Raw genomic sequence first — 22,404 nt, 5'->3', positions numbered from 1 at the left:
TCCACCTGCCAAGAATGCCCTAGCCTCCCAAAGCAGACACACTAGAGGAAGTTCCTCAACATATTTTAGAAGGGCCAGGCCCTCTGGTGATAATCTCATTGAAAGCAACTCTCAGATGCCCACTATAACCACATCTTATTCTGGTAATTACACTGGACAGCTATGTAATGTTCCAAAACCACAAGGTCCTTTATCCCATAATGAGCTTGAGAAGGAGAAAGTAATGACAAGAGATGACAGCAGAGAGATTGGCAATCATGAATTCTTGCACTTATGCGGAACCATGGAAGAGCCCAAAATATACAAGATTGGTGCACTAAAGTTAAAATCCACTCTGCATGAAAACAAAATCTCTCTTAAAAATAAAGTGGTACACTGGATTGGGCATCTTCGTAACTGCTACTCAATGATCCATTCTGATGTGGTTACGGCTAGACTTGTACCCTGATTCCCCTGGCAATCGAAATTACATTAAAATCATGTTGAGAGAGGTTGTCCTAGCGAAAGGCCTGATCAGGCTTGGACATAGAACCAACCTGCCTAGATGATCAAGTATTCAGTTTAAAGCTCTTTACCTATTCCTACTATGCCGTCATGACCTTCGGAACAACAACCTCCAGGTGGAGTCTTGTGCTCAACTCTCTGTGCCAAACAGTGTGTTTCACACCGTGCCGTGGCAACCAAAAAACAGAATAGAAAAAGTCTCACAAAACACAATACCATTTGACAACTCATTTTAAAATAAAGAAAAACATGTTATGAGTAAAATAAGAGCAAAATGACAAACCTCCAACAAGGGGAACTGGAATAAGAAATTTTTAAAGATTTAAGTGAAAATAGTGCTGAAAAACACAAAGAGTCAATGATATCCAATTGGAAGCGGTAGACCGGGACTTAAGTGTGATTTGAGGCCAACTGTAACAGAACCCGAGTTGGGTACTACAAGTGAATTGGTGCCGGTGATAGTCTGGAAGTCAAAAAGGTTTGAAAATGTTTCTAAGTGTAAACTGAGGTGGATGAACACCTATCCACACCCCCACAAGTACCAGAGGGTCAGAGTACTCCTACCCTGCTCCTTTCTATTTACATTTTCTTTAAGTTCAGGCTACAGAGATATTCTCTTAATGTTGTGGCCAGTCAATGAGATTGCTCGGTCCCATGGGACCCTGCCAGTCCCAAAGAATTAAAGAAGCAGATGGAAAAAAAACATCTAAGCACTCATTTTTTTATTGTGGCCTCAAAATCACTACAGAACTGATATACACCAAATAATAAGCACAATTTCTGACTGAAGATATAGCTTTCTGGAGTAATTCTGTTTTTCTTTTTTTAAAATGCATCCTAAAATTCTTATTGAAAATTACATGGGAAAACGTGTTTTGGGGCCCATCCCTTGTTCTTGGTGCCCACCCAACTTTCCAGGAAGGAACTGAGGTGGATGAACGTTTGTTTGAGAATGTTTTGTGAAAATGTGTTAATTGAGTTAATAACAAACAAACAACACCATATGGAAAGACTGACCTAAATATTACCACACACTAACTGGATAAAACAAATGTTAAAGAGATTTTATGGTTATGGGAAAATGTCAGAAAATGTCACTTAAAACATACTGTTTTAAACTAACAAAACTACTGAAATTTACCAGTTATAATTATATTAAGTAACTATAACTCGTGCCCTAAAGTAACTATAACTCGGGCCCCCACCATGTGCAGCATGGGGTTGGATGTAAGGCCTGGTCTCCAGCAGAATGTGATGCGGCGGCCCTGCCAGACCCTGTACCCAACCACCATAGGCTGACTATGTGATGTTGAAATATAAAAGGTTTTATTTTAAGTCTGGCAGACTCACTGACTTTCTCAAAGGGTCACACCCGCAATATATAAAAAGTGGGCCAATTGGCTTTATCAAGTGGTGAGCATATAAACATAGAAACATATATAAGGCAGATTTATAATCTTTGTCCAAAAAAACAATAGCTATAATTCAATATATATTTGACTAATTCACACAATGCAATGTTTAATAAAAAGGCATTGTTGTAAAAAGATGTTTAATAAAGTTTTATTAAAAAAGAAAAAAATCAACTTGTCCTTGAGTCTTTTTCTAACATTTTTCAGCCCACAAAATGCAGCCATGCAGACAACCACTAGGGGGCCCTGCACTCCAGCAGAAAAGCAAAAAGCTCCAACTAGGAGTGCTTTAGAAAAATATGGTATGCTCTCCTGCGGTCATGGTTGTAATGAACTAAGACCTACTGGTTTTCTTAATGTTGTTGGGGTCTGCTACACTTCCTGTAGCCACTCAAAACATTCATAAATGTTTGGAGGTGCCCCTGCTTCTTCTAGGGTCACCGATGGCAAGCAAATATATTCTTTCAAAGTGCGTTAGGGCAATATGGGGTGCTGTATGCGAGGAGAAGTGAATGATAAATGAGCGGCTTGCTCATTTATTGTTCACTTTTTCCATTGTGTTGTAAAATGTTTTTGGATGTCCCAGTCCCACCCGGGACACACACAGGTCTATTTTTTGTTGGGGGCTGTGTGGCGAGCCCCAGGGGCACAGCTGACCATTTGTTTTACATTTTTGATTGGTGTTTTCATGCCCACCAGAGGCACCTACAAGCAATATTTCAAAGAAGGTGTGGGGGGGCACTAAGGCCCATGCGGCCCATGCTGAACTTCCAGCCAGTGACATACTGGGTACTGGCGGGAACCAGCACCATTCCTTGCCTTGGAGGGAGCAGCCTTTTTTACTGCATCTGCCGGATGGGAGCAAGCTTCTGGGGTGGGCTCCCCTGGACCCTGCAAAGTAAAATTGTCCCGGGGGGATGGGTTGCATGGGGCCTAATGAGTCTTGGCAAGGGGGGGTGTACCCCACTACTCTTTAAATGTGTGTCAGCTCCACAGAATGGGGTTCCCAGGGTCTGAAGTGGCTTGGGGAGAAGGAACACCTGCCTCCTCCCCTTAATAATTTATTCAACCCAGGATGATGGGTCTTTGGGGCCTGAAGAAGGCTTGGCGAGGGGGTCACATTCGTCCTCCACTAAGAAATCCATTGTGCTGTACCCACAGGCACGGGCCACTTCGGAGGGAGGGGGTATATTTTGAGTGTGCACTGTTATAAAAAAAAATTAGCTGCAGAACCTCAACAAATGTATGGCAATTAAAAATATATATATATATATATGTTTTTTGTTTCAGAGGGTCCCTCTGGAACCCCCACCAGGCTTAGGTGGACATGGTATCCCTACCCTGTCCTCTTATACCTTGTTTAAACAATTTTCTAAGATAAGAACTGAAATCCAAGTCCTAAGATGGCTGCCACCACACCGTTGTTGATGTGGTGGCAGCCAGTCAGATCTCATCTTAAAAACTGCTGTCTTTGCGGACCCCTGCAAGGTGATATATACATAGATTTTGAACTTTAATTTGTCAGAAGCTCCTGAGCAGATTTACATCAAATCACAAAAATTACTCGCTTTGGACCAAGATATAGCTTTCTGCCAAGACTGGTGTAATTCTGTTCAGCCGTTTTTGCAGTATCACAGCTCAATTTTCCTATGGACATTTGCCTGAGAAAACCTATTTAGGGACTCCCCCTTTTTCTGAGCCCTTACTTGACGGATCACCCCAAACGTTTTCAGGAAAGAGCTGAGGTGGAGGAGTTTTTTAAAACGTTTTGTGAAGAGTTGTCAAATAGCACCAAAGTTATAGGCAAACCAAAAAATGCTTGCCGAAGGAAATGTAGACCCAACTATAACTACCCTGCCAATGGGTAAAAGATTACATAATTTGTGAGAACACACTGCACGGTACAGTGGCTAGTTATAGATAATGTATATTGTACATATGCATGAATGTCACAAGTTACAACTATATTGAGCGATAAAAGCAAATGTTGTATGGTACTACAACTTGTTGTAAAGGTCAATATGTTGTAATACTTCCGAGGTAAAGGCATGTGGGATAAAGCCCTGCATTCTAACGTCTGAAATCCCGTCACAGCATGTCTCATCCAGGGCTTGAAGAAATGTGATCTCATCATGATGGAACTTCACTGTCTCCTCTTACTGGTCTGCACCATCTTCAAAATCAGCTGCATCCTTTACAGAACCACCACAACCTGCACTTTCCACCCATATATGTTGGACAAGCTCACCATCTCTGGTGGCACTCGGTACACCCGAAGCCTACACACCATCATACTGGAGACAAATAAAAGTCACGGTAACAGGCCTTTTCGATCTATGTAACCAGGATTAGGAACAACATCCCTGTAATCTTAAGGCTGCCCCAATCTTTATGTAATTCGGGAAATAATTAAACATGATTCTCTTTAAAGAACACTATATCTTGATATAGTAACAGTCCACAAAACAACTACTTCTCAAATCACTTGATGACTGTGCCTTCACCATTTAACCGTACAGCACTATCCTGACTTTGACTAAGTTCTCACTACACAAATACATATACATACATACAAATTTGCCTACAAACGTATTTTTTCACTAGCTGGCCCAAAATGTAAAATTAATATTTAATATATTGGGATTCTCAAATGTTTCCCAGTACAACTCCTGCGAAACTGCAACTGTAGCAGCTTCTCGGGTGCATTCTTAGAAACCGCTCTGAATCACACAAAAAAACTGATAGTGACTCATAATGAGGAGGAAACCTAAGGTGGACATTTCCAGTTTTTCTTTGTACAATTCAGTTTGTATAAATGTATATTACAACTATGGTTTAATTCCAAATCTCTGCAAAACCACATATGCACATTGTCAGGTAGATAACTATTCATTACCGATTTCAGTGAATCACCTGACAGCCCCTGAACTTGGCTGTGGAAAGAAAGTGCATTGTTTTGTGCTTGTGGGCATAATTGTATATGACTTTGTAGGCGACAAGTCAAGTCCTATTGGCTGAGCTATAGCCAGTACTTCAGTGAACGAATGAAAGTAGTGGTAACAAGTCCCTCATCCATAAATGCCACAAACAATAATCTCATTCAATGGCAGCCTGCCACCAATGAATCTATCTCTTAGTTGCAGTCAATGTGTACCATCATCTTAGCTGCAGTGTTATTCAGTAACTGTCTCACCTTCCAATGGGCCGCAACTGATTGTTCGTGTCGTAAGTTCCTGGGCCATGCACCACACTGATAGGGCACTGTTTACAAAAGTAATATTCATGTTCCACCAGTAAAGTTTGCTTTTCTTTGAAATTCTACAGTTACAGTAGCAAATGGAAACATCTGCTTGTGGATGATGTATGCATTGTTCCAATGAGGTTGCCCCAAGGCCTCCGACTTGAAGCCCACTTTGTATTTTAGGTTCACTCTAAATGTCATAGTATGAGCTCTCTATCTAGGAATAACACAAAGGCATGGGAAGGTATGATTGGCAAATGTAGCAATTTATTGTGTATTTGGCCTATAGTATTAAGTATAACGTGATAATAAAAATATGCCGTCAAATACCAATAACATTGATCTCTATGGCAAAGATTTGAGCCTCTAAAAAAACAAGCATTCCTGAACGCTCTTGTGAACGTTTTCATAAAAAGAGGGTACTGTAGCTCTCTTACTGTACTCCAAATATTCTTGTTGGTTAAATATGCTCATCACCCAACTCCTATGCTCCCTGAGATTAAAGTTTCAACCACAAACCAACATTTCATACAATATCTTGAATGTGTGCGACATTCTGTGTACGTTGGTCCCTTTTTAGAATAGTCTTTATAGCCTCACATGGAAGACCAGAAAATGTCACTGTTTCCTGGAGTCCGGCACCTTGTCTTTCATCAGTGACCCATCTTCCTGGACCATTCAGAGGTGTGATTTGTCCATCCAAGATGACGTGATGGATGGTCTGCCAAGTGGTCACCCAACATGCTCTAAGCTTTTTCTAATGAATTGGGAACAAATTCCCACTTCTCCATGAATCCCAATTCCTGCATGATCCCATCAACTGACTTTTGGATCCCTTCTAACCCCTGATGTGTCCAGTCAAGGTTAACCCAACCCCATTGGCTAGCGGATCCCATAGGACGTTGAGTCTGATAATAATAGGCAACTCATGTGGTAACTACATATTTGGACTTGTTATGTAAAGAATCATTACCTCACATTTTCAAGGTACTTGTCCACTCCACAGCCCACCCCATGCTCACCCCAAGTAATATACCACAAGCAATCCATACACCATCTACATTCCACGCTGCTGCACAGAAGGCTACAACTCGTCCACACTGACATTCTTTCCAGTGGTGCTTAAATCTATCATCAACCCACAGCAGCCTAATCAAAGACGCAAACTGGATGCATTGTTCATCACTGTAACACGGCTCACGCCAACATGCACCCTATTATCAATAAACGTACACCATATGGGTAAAATCTTTACCATCACAGCAGCACACAAAAACCAGAAGCCCACCATCAACAATAACCCTTTCAAACAAGGACTGCCCTACCCTCCACACCGAGCATTTCCTCCTAAAGTCTGGCCCAAGCAATCCACATACGATCTTACATCACATCTTCATGTCCCATGCCAGAAAGGCTGCCAAAGGTCACCAGGTTACAACAACAACCTGTTATGTTATGTTATGTTATGTTATTTATTTTCTTCTATAGCGCACGGCTACTCAAAAGAGCATCCCGGCGCTTTGGCGAAGAGAACTGAGTACAGAATGACAACACAACAGCTAAAAACTGAGAAAAAAAACAAAACTACTATTAAACAAAAAGCCAAGTTTTCAGTTCTTTCCTGAAAGCGAGAAGGCTGTTAGCCTTTCTTAAAAACAGAGGTAGCTCATTCCAGCCCCGCGGAGCCAGATACCGGAATGACTGGCCTCCTATTCTGGAACGCTTGATGACAGGCATAACCACTTTAGCCAAAGAAGCTGACCGCAGAGCCCTGCTAGGCACGTAGAAAGATAGACGTTTCCCAATGTACTTGGGACCTACGCCATGAAGGGCTTTAAAGACCAAGGTCAGACTTTTTAATAAAATTCTCCTGGAGATGGTCAACCAGTGTAATGCTTTGAGTAACTCAGCGGCGCTGGCCCGTCTCGGGAGCCCAAAGATGGCTCGAGCCGCGGAGTTCTGCACCACTTGCAGGCGGGTCAAAAGATATTTAGGTAGACCCAAGGGCGTTCGCATAGTCCAAACGCGACCCTATCGGGGCCTGCACAATGGTTTTTTTTGTGGTGGAGTGACAGCAGAGAAAGAAACTTCCTAAGCATCCTGAGAATGCCAAAGCATTTCCCTGAAAGCCCGATGATATGGGGTCTAAAAGATAAGTCACAGTCAATCAGAATTCCAAGATTTTTCGCCTTAAGAGAGACATTGTCCGGGGGAAACATATCCGGAATCAGGGGCACAGCCAAAAAAAAGCAGCTCCGACTTGTCGGAGTTGCATTTTAGGCCATGCCGCCGGAACCACTCGAAGACAGCACCTAGACAGTCGTTTTACGTTTTCAAAAACTTTATTCGATTCATAAAATGAATCATAAAAGTACTGAACATACAAACCAACACACCAAATATGCAAACACAATTTATATATATAAACACAATTTTAAAAAACATTATAAGGATCATTGCAAACATATATGCAGATATTTTTGGCCAGAAAACATTATATGCATTTTAGTACTAGCCATAGCCCTTCCTAATCTTTGGCGAAACTCTAATAAAATTTAACATGGCACAGCAGGTTTCAACAGAGGATAGCGAGGACATGTAGTCATACCCTTCCTTATAAGTACAAGGTTGCCGCCCCTTCAGAATTGGTTTAATAAACCGGGTTCTTGGCTCTTGATAGAAGGAGCAAAAGAGGACCACATGTATGGTGCTTTGGCTAACCCTGTTATTACATGGGCAAGGGGGCAGCCTCTCACACCAACCCCCTTGTTTCGGGAAAGCAAGCAGAAAATGCAAAATATCCAATCTAAACCTTGTTAGTAGGAACCGCCATTGCACATTGAGAGTAAAAGTTAAGTAGAACTGAGTTTGGGGCTTACGAACATGAACATTAACCTCATCCAAAGGAGGTGGATTCAATGATTTCCAATACATTGTCTTTATGACCACCTTTTGGTTTCCCTCTATTTTTTCTGGGTAGTCATAAAAGGAGCTCAAACCAATCTTATTTAGCATATTGCAAACATAGGACAGCCAAGGGATCTGTTTTGAATTTTCTAAGGCCATGCAATCCATAATGATGTCTTTAGTTAGTTGCAAGTCTTCAGATCGCCATATTTTGCCCCATAACAATAAAGGGGAGAAACGAATCGTATCAGATACGCTAACCATTCCCATTTCTTTGTGGCAAAAGATGTTTGAGGAACCTTTGGGGACTGATAAAACCCTTTTTATAAAATTATTTTCCACCACCTGTATCACAGTTGGTGTTTCAGTCCCCCAAACCCCTGCCCCGTAGGTGGCCACCGACAAACATTTAGATGTGTAGAGGGTTTTAAGGTGCGTAACATGTTTTTGGCCCAATTTGCTACAAAAACGGAAGATGCCCTCTATTGCCCGGGTCGCGCTCTGGGCTCGAACCTTCATAAGTGGAGTCCAGCTTAGTTAACAAATTACCTAAATAGTTAAAATTATCCACTTTTTCAATTGTGCGATTATTTACCGCAAACTTCCTGATGTTTGACCCTTTAGGACCACAACACATTACAAAAGATTTGGTGAAATTTACCTTTAAGTCAAGGTCCAGCATGAATGTATTAAAGGCATCTAAACATACTTGCATGCTATTTCCAGTTAGGGTCATTAAGACAGTATCGTCTGCATAGGAAAGCATGGGGATACTTTTGCCAATAATTTTTGGAAAATCACAACCCTGGTCTAATAAGTACTTTTCTAGCCCGTTCGTGTATACCAAAAAAAGAAAAGGCGCCAAAATGCATCCTTGACGCACACCCTCGGTTGATGGAATTGATTTTGTCATTTCTCCTCCAGGACCAAATCTAAGTGCTACAGTTGTTGCTGCATGTAAGCTACGAAGCAATGTAACCAAGGGTTCCTCGAAGCCCATATCATCCATCATCTGCCACAACTAATGTCTACAGACAGTGTCGAATGCACTAGACAAGTCCATGAAGGCAAGATATATTGCAGACTTTTTTGCCTTCATGTGCTTGCCTATAATTAGTGCCAAATTCAGGCACTGCTCGACAGTCCCCTTTCCTCGCCTAAATCCATCCTGTCGAGTCTGCCCAACTTTCTAATCTGGCTAGGATAACCCTGCCCAAAATTTTACATGAGGCATCTATTAGGGATATGGGACGATAGCAACATGGGTCGCACCTATCACCCTTCTTGAAGATCGGCACTACTATTGCCTCCTTCCAAGAACCAGGGATGCGACCGACCACAACAGCCTTAAATACATTCAGTAATAAGGGTGCCCACAAACTAACATTATGTTTAAAAAGGTCCAAGGGGACAGCATCCGGGCCTGGAGCTTTTAGTGATAGACCCTACCATAAAGCTTCCTCAATCTCTGTCAGTGTAAGTGAAGAGCTGAGGGTCAAAGCCGAGGATGGTATCGCCAGATCCCCTGTGCTATCCGATCTTTCCATTAATAAAATAGAATTTGGATTAAAAATCTTACTAAAATGTAGTTCCCACTGATCAGCGGTGACCTGCATAACTATAGTTTCTTTATTGTCATTCTTAAAAAGGGGGCGGTTTAGGACCTCCCAAAAAAGCCTACTATCTTTTAGTTCTGCAGCCTTTTCCAGGTCTTCCCAGGCAATGTCTTTTAGGTCCTGCTTTCTTTTTACAATAGCCACCTTATAAGCCTTTCTGCTAGTTCTTACAAGTTCTCTGTTTCTTGGTTTTTGGCGCAAGGCTAGTTTTAGGGATTGATGTGTGGCAGAACACACGGAATCAAACCATCTAAAGGCCTTTTGAACACCCTTTCCCTTGGATTTCCTGAGATGCTTTGCTACATGCCCGCACAGTTTCTCACAGCTCTCAATAACCTTATGAGGGTCAGGTACTGGAAGTAGACATGATTCCATTTCCGTTTTGCAACTATCAAAAATATCTTCCTCCAATTTTATCGTATCCACCTTCCCCCATTTTAAACTAACACCCTGATTCTTGCTGTACTTGATTGACTGGTCCCAAGTCTTTGATGATTCTTGTACTGGCAAGCATAATGACAACATTAGAGGATTGTGGTCGCTTGCGGGATTGGCCACTACCTTGAGCTTGTCAACATATTTAAGAAAGCTACTGGACACCAGGACAAAATCAATGGTACTCATCTCTCCCCTTGTACCCTGGAAAGTTGGTATTTGCGGTATATTAGGGGCTGACCAGGGTTCCACCACGCACAAGTCATTCAGAATAATAATATTGTTCAAGGCGTCCCCCTGGGGTGTGTGTTTGAAGTGAGTCAAGGGCTGTGTGTTTGAGTCCTCCAGACCGCACACATTCGAACCTCCAAAACTGCAAAACGAACAATTAAAGTCACCAACCCAAATGACAGACGATAATGGATGCTTACTTCGTGCTTTGCCCACTGCGTCCTCCAGACTTTGAATTATCGATGTGTCACGTCCATTAAAGATATTGTGATACCAGTTGACCAACAACACAGGTTCTGGGAAAAGATGCTCCAATAACAACAATTGATACCAATTTGTGTCTACCAGTTTCGAAGTTATCAACTTCTGTAGTTTTACGGACAACGCTGTCATTATACCACCCTTTGCCCTCCCAGATGTCGATGGGACGGCCAAAACATTAAATGATTGAAAGCCCTCAATGTCACAGGCAGTCCTAGTCCAAGTCTCCTGTAGACACAGGATCCCCTGGGCTCCTACATAATCCAACCACACGTCATCATCCAATCTGCCTATAAGTCCAGCAATATTCCAAGATATTAGAGACAGCCCCAATTTCCCATGAGTGCTTCCTAAAGTGTCTTTTGTACTTGAGGAGTCTTGCCCAGACAGTAGTGGGCAATTCTCACAACCCAAGGTGGTATCTCCTTCATAAATAACATCATTCTCTACATATGGGGGGCCAATACTCACATTATCACAATCACTAATCACCACAACTGGGTTATCATTGCGGCTATCCCTGTATTTTTCCTCTTTCCCAAGTCTAGTGTGGGTAGATCGTTGCCCTCAGACCTAACTGGTGGTCAATCTACACCCTCCATACCCATTAATGGGTCAAAGCGGTTTCTCAATAGTATATTATTGTTTGACATCCATCCTGGGCACTCCTCATCTTGATACCTTGATCTTCGTGGGTTATACAGGGCTTGTGTGAAATAACCCATACTCAGTGGTCCCATAAAGGGGCCATTTGTCTCATGCCAAGGACCACAATAATTTTGTGTGCCTTGGTTCATGGTCGAGCTATGTACCCAACCCGAATGATTACTGCCGCGTGCTCTATGCCCGCGGTAATTGGGGTTTAAGATGGTATGATAGAGATTTGGGTAAAAATATTCAAGTCCCACACACTGGATGTCCCCCATCCTACCAAACCTTGCTTTGCTGCAGATCATATCCTTCACCCAGATGTCTCTAAAATTAATCAGTATACAGTCCCCCTCCAGGTCTTTCTTGCTTGGGCCAACCCATGGGACCCTCCGCACACTTAAAATTTTTGTAGCAGTGTCTTGGGTAAGGGGCCTGTTGTTATTTAGCCAGAATTTTGTTTTATTTAAAAGGTCCTCCGTTGTCTCATATTTGTTCGCTGCAATTAATGGAACACCTGTCAAAATTACCATATATGGGGCAGCCTCAGGGGGTATATTTACATGGATCTGTTTACCAGGCAGGGGTGTTTTACTAGGAGCTAAGGATTTGCTAACTGGAGTTTCTCTCCCCTCAGTAGTATTTAACAGGGCAGGGGCAACTGTGTTTACTGGTGATGCTACCACCAAAGAGTTCTTTATCTGAGATCCCACAGTAGTCGCCAGCATAGTTTTAGACAAAGTAGCTGGTACTATACGAGGGGTAATGTCGTTTGAATTTGCAGATACTGCCGTTTTCGGTTGCTGCTCTTGTGACTGACTTTTCTGGGCCCCTTTTTTCACTGTGGTAATATTACCCCCAGTGGCAGAAAGTTGTTTGCTATTGTCTACAAGGCTCTCCAGTAAAAGAGTATTTTTAGATGTTAAGAACTCTAGTTGGTCTAGTTTTAGGTTAATGATTTGGGTTCTTTCCACCAGGGAAGTCACCTGCAGGAGCTGGGTTTCTATGTGTGAGAGTCTCACTTCAAGGGGAGTTAGCAATTTTTTGAGTGTTTCCCACACAACAGCCAAAAATTCCACATCTTTCCCTTTTATGGTGCAGAGTAGAACCCCACTAGTTTCGCTCTCTATTACAAAATTATTATTATTTTCATGAGTTGCTGCCCGTAGTTCAGGGCTGGGTTCTGGTCTTAGTTCAGGTGGCTGTGTATTACTCACTGGGAATGGATCTAGGGGTGGCAAAGAAGGTGCCTTGGTGGATAGCTGAGCCTTCGCAATCTTTGCTTTTTTCCTTGCGTATGCTGTTTTATTACGCTTCCTTTTATTGTGTAGGGTACAAGTATTCCCCCCGCCCGATACCATGGTTTTGGGTGTTGGCGCCGTTCCCAAGGGGCCCCCCTCACCCTCCTTCTCTTCCCCGGCTGCCCCACCCAATGAAAATCTTAGGGAAGAACTAGTGAATACTAGTGGCGACCCCCCCTTTGGTATAGATGTGGTGAGAACTAATGGCTGGTGAATATCTGTCTGGGTTACAATCAGGGTAGGAGCAGGACCAGTTGGGCGATCAGGTGTTTTAGCGAAGGCTATAGACCCTAGGGAAGATTTTTTGGCCGCTGTTAACTCCTGTGATAGCCTTTTTGCAGCGTCTAATTCGATGGACACTCTGTGCTGCATTTTGGCAATCTCCGTGTCAATAGCTGTGTGGGTCCTGGTGATAAAATCATCTAGTGTACTGTTTTTCAGCTTGGTCTTAGCTGCCCTGTCTTTGTACTCACGAATTTACATAATGGGTGGTCAGATGTTCAGATGGCAGTGCGGATATTACAGAGGGATAGCGCCAAGAAGATTGGCCCAGTCCAGTCTCTCTCTGCCTCGAACGGCCTCAAACGGCCCGCTCTTTGCCCGGTCTTCGCCCCGTGCTGCGTCCCGCGCTGTGGGAGTTTGAGCCTATGATATAGGGGGCGTGTTGGGCGTGGGGCTGGCCAGCAGGGAGAGCGGACCGGATGCTGACTATCGGTCTCGCAGGGACTCCTGATTGTTGGAGTCCCCGCTACGCTCGCAGCCCCGCTGATGCCTCTCACCCAGTGCCGCCTTTCCGCTCCTCTCCTTGATGGCGCTGACCCAGTCACTTCGGGGCGATGCGGCACCCGCGAAGCGTGTGCGGCGAGGTGTGGACGTGGTAGGTGGTAGGTTTAGGGACGCTGCCTTGCTGTTGGTGCCTCCGTGCAAAACAAATTAAAATCCCAGCAAGGGATGGCAGGAGGCGCTTTTAGTATCCTCCGGTGGGCGGGGGGCGGGCCAGCAGGGAGAGCGGACCGGATGCTGACTATCGGTCTCGCAGGGACTCCTGGTTGTGGGAGTCCCCGCTACGCTCGCAGCCCCGCTGATACCTCTCACCCAGTGCCGCCTTTCCGCTCCTCTCCTTGATGGCGCTGACCCAGTCACTTCGGGGCGATGCGGCGAGGTGTGGACGTGGTAGGTGGTAGGTTTAGGGACGCTGCCTTGCTGTTGGTGCCTCTGTGCAAAACAAATTAAAATCCCAGCAAGGGATGGCAGGAGGCGCTTTTAGTATCCTCCGGTGGGCGGGGGGCGGGCCAGTATGGAGAGCGGACCGGATGCTGACTATCGGTCTCGCAGGGACTCCTGGTTGTTGGAGTCCCCGCTACGCTCGCAGCCCCGATGATGCCTCTCACCCAGTGCCGCATTTCCGCTCCTCTCCTTGATGGCGCTGACCCAGTCACTTCGGGGCGATGCGGCACCCGCGAAGCGGGTGCGGCGAGGTGTGGACGTGGTAGGTGGTAGGTTTAGGGACGCTGCCTTGCTGTTGGTGCCTCCGTGCAAAACAAATTAAAATCCCCTAGACAGTCCCTAATCCGTGTGCCGTCGAAAGCCCCGCCCCTGTCACACGTGAACAGAAGCTGGGTATCGTCAGCATAGGATATGATCTGGGCGCCGAAGGATTCCGCCACTGCCGCCAGAGGGGCCATAAAGATGTTAAAAAGCATGGGGCTTAGAATGGAACCCTGAGGCACCCCAACCTCTAGCGGCGACATATCGGCAGAATAAGGGGGCGCCCAGATCATTTGCCGGCGGCCGGTAAGAAAAGATTTAAACCAGCTCAACACCGTCCCACGTAAGCCAATTTCCCAGAGTCTTAAAAGGAGACCTTCGTGGGGAACGGTGTCGAACGCCGCCGACAAGTCAAGCATACCCAACATGGCCTTACCTCCAGAATCTAAAACCTCCCTGATGGCGTCGGTGACCTCGAGAAGGGCAGTCTCCATGCTAAAATTAGCACGGAAGCCAGATTGAGACATGTGTAGGAGGTCGTTCTCCTCGATGAAATTGGAGATCGACCGATGCACATGCTTCTCGGTCACTTTCGCCAGCGCAGGGAGGAGAGAGATCGGCCTGTAGTTCGCATGAATGAGAGGATCCAGGTTAGGCTTTTTAATCAGCAGTAAAATCAAGGTACATTTCCAGGCCTGTGGGACCACACCAGTGGACAAAGAGGCATTAAGAAGTGGGTTCAGTAAGGTGTTAAGAACTGGCGCCACTCTCCCCAGACACTTCGCCGGACAGGGATCCAGCGGCGAGCCAGACTTCAACCGAGACAAAAGGTCTAAAGAAATGGCAAGGGACATAGGGGGAAATTCGCAAAGAAAGGGACCATTCCCATCCAGAAGAGGCAGGGAAGACAGACAGCTGACGGCCGACAATGGGCAGGTAGGAGGAAAGGAATCCTGAATAGATTTGATTTTGTGAACAAAAAACTCAGCTAATTGATTTATCCAAATCTCTGAGTGCAAATGAGAAGGAGTGTTTAGGGAGGGAGAGATAAAATCCTTTACTATTCTAAAAATCTCTTTACTGGTGTTATCGGCCTCATCTATTCTGTGCTCCAGATAAGCTTTTTTCCCAACCCAGATCTGCCTGTGGTATGATCTCGTCACCACTCTATATTGCAGTCTCTCAGCTGGATCATTGGCTCGCCGCCAGGCCCTTTCGGCCTTCTTGCACTCCTGTCGTAAGGCCCTCAGATGAGAAGTGAACCATGGGGCGGAGCTGCGCCTCTCAATGGATTTTGCCCTCCTCTCAGGAGCCAACACCTCCAGCCTGGCCGTAAGCCATTCCTGGAAGAGAGTAAGATTCTCCTCCAAGTTGCCAGAAAGTTGACAAGGGAAACTGTGGAGGGCTTCGGATAACATGTCGGCCGAAATCAGATGAAAAGGCCGAGAGGCCCTCCTGGTGTCTCTTAGAGGCCTCATCCGTGTTGTGGCAGTGGAAACCAACACAAAGTTAATTCGAAAGTGGTCGGACCACAGGACAGGCTGCGGAGGAGACACACTGAGCGGTCTTGTAGAGAAGACCTGGTCCAAGGTGTGACCTTTGTTATGAGTCGGCCCCTGAATAAAAGGGAGCAGCCGTAACGGAGCCGTAATATCAACAAGTTTTATGACATCTGGATCCAGATTATTGTCCATGTGCAAATTAAGGTCACCTAGTAAAATACACTGTTCTGACCTAAGACACGGCACAGAAAGTGCCACTTGAAGTTCGTCGAAAAAAGACCCAAGGGGTCCCGGCGCTCTGTAGAGATTAATCCCAGTGCAAGCTTGTGAGGGGGAAAGGTGAAGGGTGAAACCTAGGGACTCACAACCCTGATTATTATCTACAGGAAAGGTCGTGCAGGAAATGTGATTGTCCACGATCAACGCCACTCCTCCACCTCTGCTAGTCACTCTGTCCCTCCTAAAGATATTATAATTAGGAGGTAAGGCATTAGGCAAATCAGGGGCAGAGCCTTCCCCCAACCAAGTCTCGGTGAGGAATAAACAAGATGTATTAGACTCCCGCAACAGATTCCAAATGTTAAGGGAGTGACAACTCAAAGACCTAGTGTTGAGAAGGAGACAATGGTAGTGAAGCGGAGGAATATCCGGCGAAGATCCCTTCAGATCTGGAAGACGCCAGCCACACTCCGAGCATCCCTTCCGGAGAGCCCGACCCCCCGGAAAAACATGTTGACAAGTGCCACGTGAACCACGCAGAGAAAGGAGGTCCGCCAAGGAATAGGAGAGCATACTTACTAAGGCAGCAGGTAGCGGCGTAAAGCAAAGGAGAGAAATAAGATAAGCCAGCTGTCCCGCCCCGACCGCCTCCGAGACGCGGACGAGCGCAGACGGGCAGGACTCTGGCACGACTCAGGCGCAGGGAAGGCGCACCCGCTGCGCGTCACCGCTGCGCGTCGGGAAGTGGAGCATTAAGTAGACCGACGCTGCCTGAGTGCACGAGCGCCGAACCGCTCCAAGATGGTGGCAGATAGCTTCCAATACTATCCTAAGATGGCGCTCCCCCACACCTCCCCGGAACCGGACCCGCAAAGCTGCGGTGGGTTTAAGGATGTATTATGGTGCAAGCGAGGGGCCGACGCGGCGCTTTAAAAACAAGGGAAATAAACACAAAAATAAATGAAATACAAAACAGGCGAATTAAAAAATTGCAGGTAAGCGCTCTAAATGCGCGCGACTAGTCAGTGATAGCGCCGAGCACCACTCTGACCGAGGACACCTTCTCCAGGCTGACCTCGTGGAAAGTTCCGCCTTAAGTAGGCCGACGCTGCCTGAGTGCACGAGCGCCGAACCGCTCCAAGATGGTGGCAGATAGCTTCCAATACTATCCTAAGATGGCGCTCCCCCACACCTCCCCGGAACCGGACCCGCAAAGCTGCGGTGGGTTTAAGGATGTATTATGGTGCAAGCGAGGGGCCGATGCGGCGCTTTAAAAACAAGGGAAATAAACACAAAAATAAATGAAATACAAAACAGGCGAATTAAAAAATTGCAGGTAAGCGCTCTAAATGCGCGCGACTAGTCAGTGATAGCGCCGAGCACCACTCTGACCGAGGACACCTTCTCCAGCATGATTACTACAACAGATATTGTACCAAATTCCCATCAATCATTTTACCATTTTGCACCCCCAACGTAAATGAGGGCCTGGGAGTATTTGAGCCACATACTGAGTATTGAAGAGTGTACACTGGTGTGGGAGTGGTTAGCACAGTGTGCAACCCTGTACTACCTTGCACGTGGCACTATGTATTTCCATTAGAACCGAATACAAGTGGTGTTGGCCTGGTTTACTGTGATGCATGCTACAGTTAATACATTAGTGCATTCGATTGATACGTGTTGTGAATCAGAGGTGTCCAACATAGGTCCAGGAAAGTCAGATCCATGCCATATTTTCAGAGTAGCCGAAATGATACATAATACTTATTATACATGAGATAAAGGCACTTAGTGTGCATTCTGAACACCTGGCATAGATTTGTCCCTCCTGGATTTGCCTTGGACACCACTGTTGTAGGTAATATACCAATGCATGCTAGCGATATAAGCTGGAGGTATAATTTGCATACGCCCTGGATACGCACTAGTGGTAAAACATAACACATGCATTCAAATCTCATTTTCATGCTGCAAAGACAGCTTTAACTAGAATACCTCTGTCTCTGTAGCCTCAGACTTCAGTAAACACCCTCTCTTGCTTGGAAGGGGCTTGCATGCTTTTAGCAGACCAATTAACATTGTAGTTGTTAAGGTCACTTTGGAGTTACTGTAACACAGTCATAAGCGCTGAATGTAAATGATAAAAAAACAAATTCTCATTAAGGGGAACTGTGGCAACGAGCCCTGGATCAGAAGCCAGCGGTGTCTCTGGAGACGAGCTCAGGGATGTGCACTGAATTCTAAGAGCCGCTTTACAAGCTCCCTGCCTTACCCCACCCCACAGCCAGCGCGTAAATGTCTGGGATACTGCATAAAAGCCGTCTGGAAGAGCAAGCAGAGAAATTAAAATCCATCTTGCTTAAGCGAACCCTGAGTGCAGGTCAAACAAATCTAATTTTTATTGTTCCACAAGGAGATGCCTGTGAAAGAGACAATGGAGAGACAGCAGGCAGCTGAAACGAAATCAAGATTTCTTAAAGATGAAACGTTCACAACAGGACTATAACAAGCAGGACGAATGATATATATTTCAGCACTAGTTTAACACTAATTGATGACTAATGTTGTAAGCCAGTCAGAGATACACTGATGAATTGGGCATCTTGACCACACTGAAAGAACACTTCAAGGAGAAAAATTGCTAAATGCTTTAACCTAATGGAACATAAAAAATATAGTTACTCTAAAAGATTAAATTGCTAAGGTCATGACCTTTTAATGTACAGATGGGGCCAGTTGCAAGAAATCAAATTATCTGTGCAATATTGCTAAAGATTTAGAGCAAATACAAAGCGGCACCCACATAAAGAAGCAGGGACAGAGGAAAACCTTTATTCCTGCAAATAATAAATAACCCGTTTATCGTTGCATCCATCTTTCCCTGCGTATATTGCACATTTGTTCTTTTTTATTCTTTTATAAGTTATTTTGCTTTTTCCCTGTATACTAACATGAAACCTGATTACAAGTTCCCCGGTACATTCCGAAACCTGCGCAAACCCCAGTTTGTATCGGGGTTGGGATTACGAGTTGCACAGAATTTTGACACACTCGGTAAATAAATTCATCGTCCAGTACATTTTGGCAGGTCAAAAAAGTACAGTCAAGAACATGTGGATTCTGTTTCTCTAAGTACCAAAATCTGCACTTTATGCACCATAGCAATACTGGTAATTGGTTAAATTAATTGCACCAGTATGACACATGCTTAACTTAATACATCTGTGCATTAAGGGAGCACATGATGGAGGCAAAATATCTACCCATCCCGCTAAGAACTATGTGCATTCAGGTGATACATACTGGCGGTACAGAAATACATTGAGGCCTCCATTTGATAAATGGAGGAGGGGCAATAATATATTTGTGCGTCCAGATCTTACATGCTAGAGGTACAGTAATGGATTCATACATCCTAGTAACGCGTGCTGTTAGTAAAGAAACGAAGTGAAGTAATACATGCTGGAGATCGGACAAAAGAATCAGACACTAGACAATACAAGCAACAAGATGCACTGCATTCATGCATCCATGTGAAGCATGTTGATAGCTTAATTATACAGCACGGAGCCACTTGATATGTTGATAGGAGTATTTCACCAGAATATTGACTACACAATTTTGTGAATTTAAGTTTATATAGGTAACCATAGGTTTTACTATACTTGACTCCACATATATGTACCTTGACGATACATATCTTCAAGGTACAAATATGTAGAGTTAAGAATAGTACATCTTTACTTACCTATACATACACTTTCGTTCTCGATATTTTGTTCTTTGATATTTCTGCCCATTTGCACAATGGCATACATTGTTTACACTTTTGCTCTCAGGTAATTTCAGACAACAGGAATTAAAGCATATAGAGGCACCTTATTGCTCATTTGCACAATGGTTCATAATGTTTACATATCACGCACCTGGGCACTTTATAGTATCTTTGCACAATGCTACATAATGTTTTTCTTTTATATTGCATAATCTTGGGAATGCAACCATCATATGTTAGATTTATGATTACAGTACAATCGTGATAAAAGATGTTTATATTTGGTATCAATTGTTCTGGTACAGCATGTAACCATAGAAACATTCTTTTTGTATAGGTGTACATTGTTCAAAGAAACAGGGAACTATGTCTTACATTCAGGATTTTAATGTTTTAATTGCAATGATTTTTTTAGTCAAGCAATAAATCAAGCAATTAAGAACTAACTCAATTCAATTCACCCTGCACAACACTCTGCTCTCTCATGCATGCTCTTCGACATCTGCTCAGCCACTAAACACACCAGAGAGTTTTGGACCTACTTCACGACGATGCCCTAAATCTGCTGTTCCTCAAGGAAACAGCCCTCAATATTGCTACAGCTATCCCCTCAGGCTACAAGATTGTATAGTATTGTATTGTAGATACACTTATATAGCGCATGGCTACCCGGAGGCATCCCAGCGCTTACAGTGGCAGCAAAATGGGGTCACTCAGTTAGGAAAATATTGAAGATCAGTAGGCAGGACTGTCAGCACAAGCCTGGTGGTACAGTCACCATCATCTTCAAGGACACCATCATCTGCTCCACCTCCACTGATAAATCCACCAGCCAAATGGATCACCTCATGTTAAAAACTTCATATGACAGCCAACTTACTCTGATTGAAACTGTTATCTACAGACCACTAGGACCACATACCAACTTCCCCAGCACCATTGCGGCACATCTCATCCTCAACTTCAGTTCCTTTATCCTCTTGGAGTCTTGAACTTCCACCTAGAAGACTGCGCTAACCAGAACTCAACAGCTCTTATAGGAAACCTGTAAAATGTTAGCCTCACCCAATGCATGATTGAACCCACACACTCTGCCGGACACCTTCTGGACTTGATTTCCATCCCCTTCAACAACAATGCAATTGACAAGCCAGCACCAGTAATTTGTACATACCACATCCTTATTAGTTTCAGCAATCACATCTTGCACCACCACAAACCAACCACCACTGGATCTGCCCCCTGGAACTGGACCACAACCATCTTCACACACCAGCCAGACACATCAGCAGCCTGCCAGAAACCATCAACAGCTTCCACAGTTGGATCAGGGCCTGAGCCAACACCCTGGCTCCACTTGAACACAGCAAACTACAACATCAAGACTACAAGCTAGTTAGTACACAGAAGAACTCAGGATAACAAAGTGGCACTGCAAGCAACTAGAGCACAGATCACAGACATCGTGGAAAAAATCACCTTCAAATCCATCTTGAGATGCTTCCACAAACAGGTCCAGGACACCAAGCACACTGACCTTGCAGACATCATCAACACCAGCACCAACAGCAGTAAAGAGATCCTTGCCATCGTGAAAGGTTTCATACCACGAGTGGCTGCCTTCAGGAGCATTACCCACTCACAGGATCTCTGCAACACACTATTGGACTTCTTCTGCAGTAAGATACCTTTCATTTCAGCCTGACCTCACAAACTCGACTCCCCATTTCCCTCCTTATCCGAGGACTCCAACTCATCAGCAAAGCCCTCATACTTATTCTCAATCTCTCCATCTCTTTAGCTACCTTCCTGGATGCCTGGTAACACACCACTGACCTTCCACTTCTCAAGAAACCCCCCGCACACCCATCTACACTCATCAACTACAGACCAATCTCCTGCTACCGTACTGGGACAGAAGTCTCAGAGTAACGCATCATCACACACCTAACCGACCACCTCAACAACCACCAACTCCTCAACACCACAGAGTCCAACTTCAGATCTAACCCCAGCACAGAAACAGCCCTTATCACAGACAACATCCACATGATATTGGACAGAAGAGACATGTCAGCCTTCATCCTCCTGGACCTCTCTGTAGCATAAGGTGTGGTTTACCACCCCATCCTCTTCTGACACCTACACAAGATTGGAATCCAAGGATCCTCTCTCCGCTGGATTTGCTCTTTCCTGACATTAAGAAAACAAGCAGTCAGCCTGGCCTCTTACTATTTGGATGCCCATATACTCATCTGTGGAGTGCCAGAAAGTACGTTTCTCACTTTCATGATCCCACTGGCCACTGTCATCCATGCCCACAACATCGGCATACTCTCCTTAGGCAATGAAATGCAACTCATCCAATACATGAAACAAGTTATCCACCTGCATGACCAAAATCAACTGGATGAAGACCACCTGTCTCAAACTCAACAACAATACAGAAGTTGTGATCTTTGGCAAGAATACGTCATCAAGGGACTTCACCTAGTGGCTGGCTAAACTAGTTCCCACGCCTACCCCCATCACCTATGCCAGGAACCTCATGATCATCCCAGACAGCAACTCGACATGAATGTGCAAGTCAACACTGTTACAGCATCCGGTTTCCCTTCCACAACCTGAAGATACTGAAGAAAATCTTCAAATCTTTAAATGGCTCCCAAGCAACACATGCAAACCATTACAATCAATCTCCTCACTAGCAAGCGAGAGTACGGAAAATTGATCTACCCTGGTATCAACAAGTAACTCATTCAAAGACTACAAGCTATTCAGAACTCAGGTGCCAGAATCAACCTCCCATGTAGCACTCACATCTTGCCGCACCTCAAGAAGCTCCCAATACACAAATGCAC

Source organism: Lissotriton helveticus, chromosome 1_2, assembly GCF_964261635.1.
Source record: "Lissotriton helveticus chromosome 1_2, aLisHel1.1, whole genome shotgun sequence".
Lineage (NCBI taxonomy): Eukaryota > Metazoa > Chordata > Amphibia > Caudata > Salamandridae > Lissotriton > Lissotriton helveticus.
The sequence above is the reverse complement of the archived record's forward strand: the minus strand, read 5'-3'. Positions refer to the sequence as shown.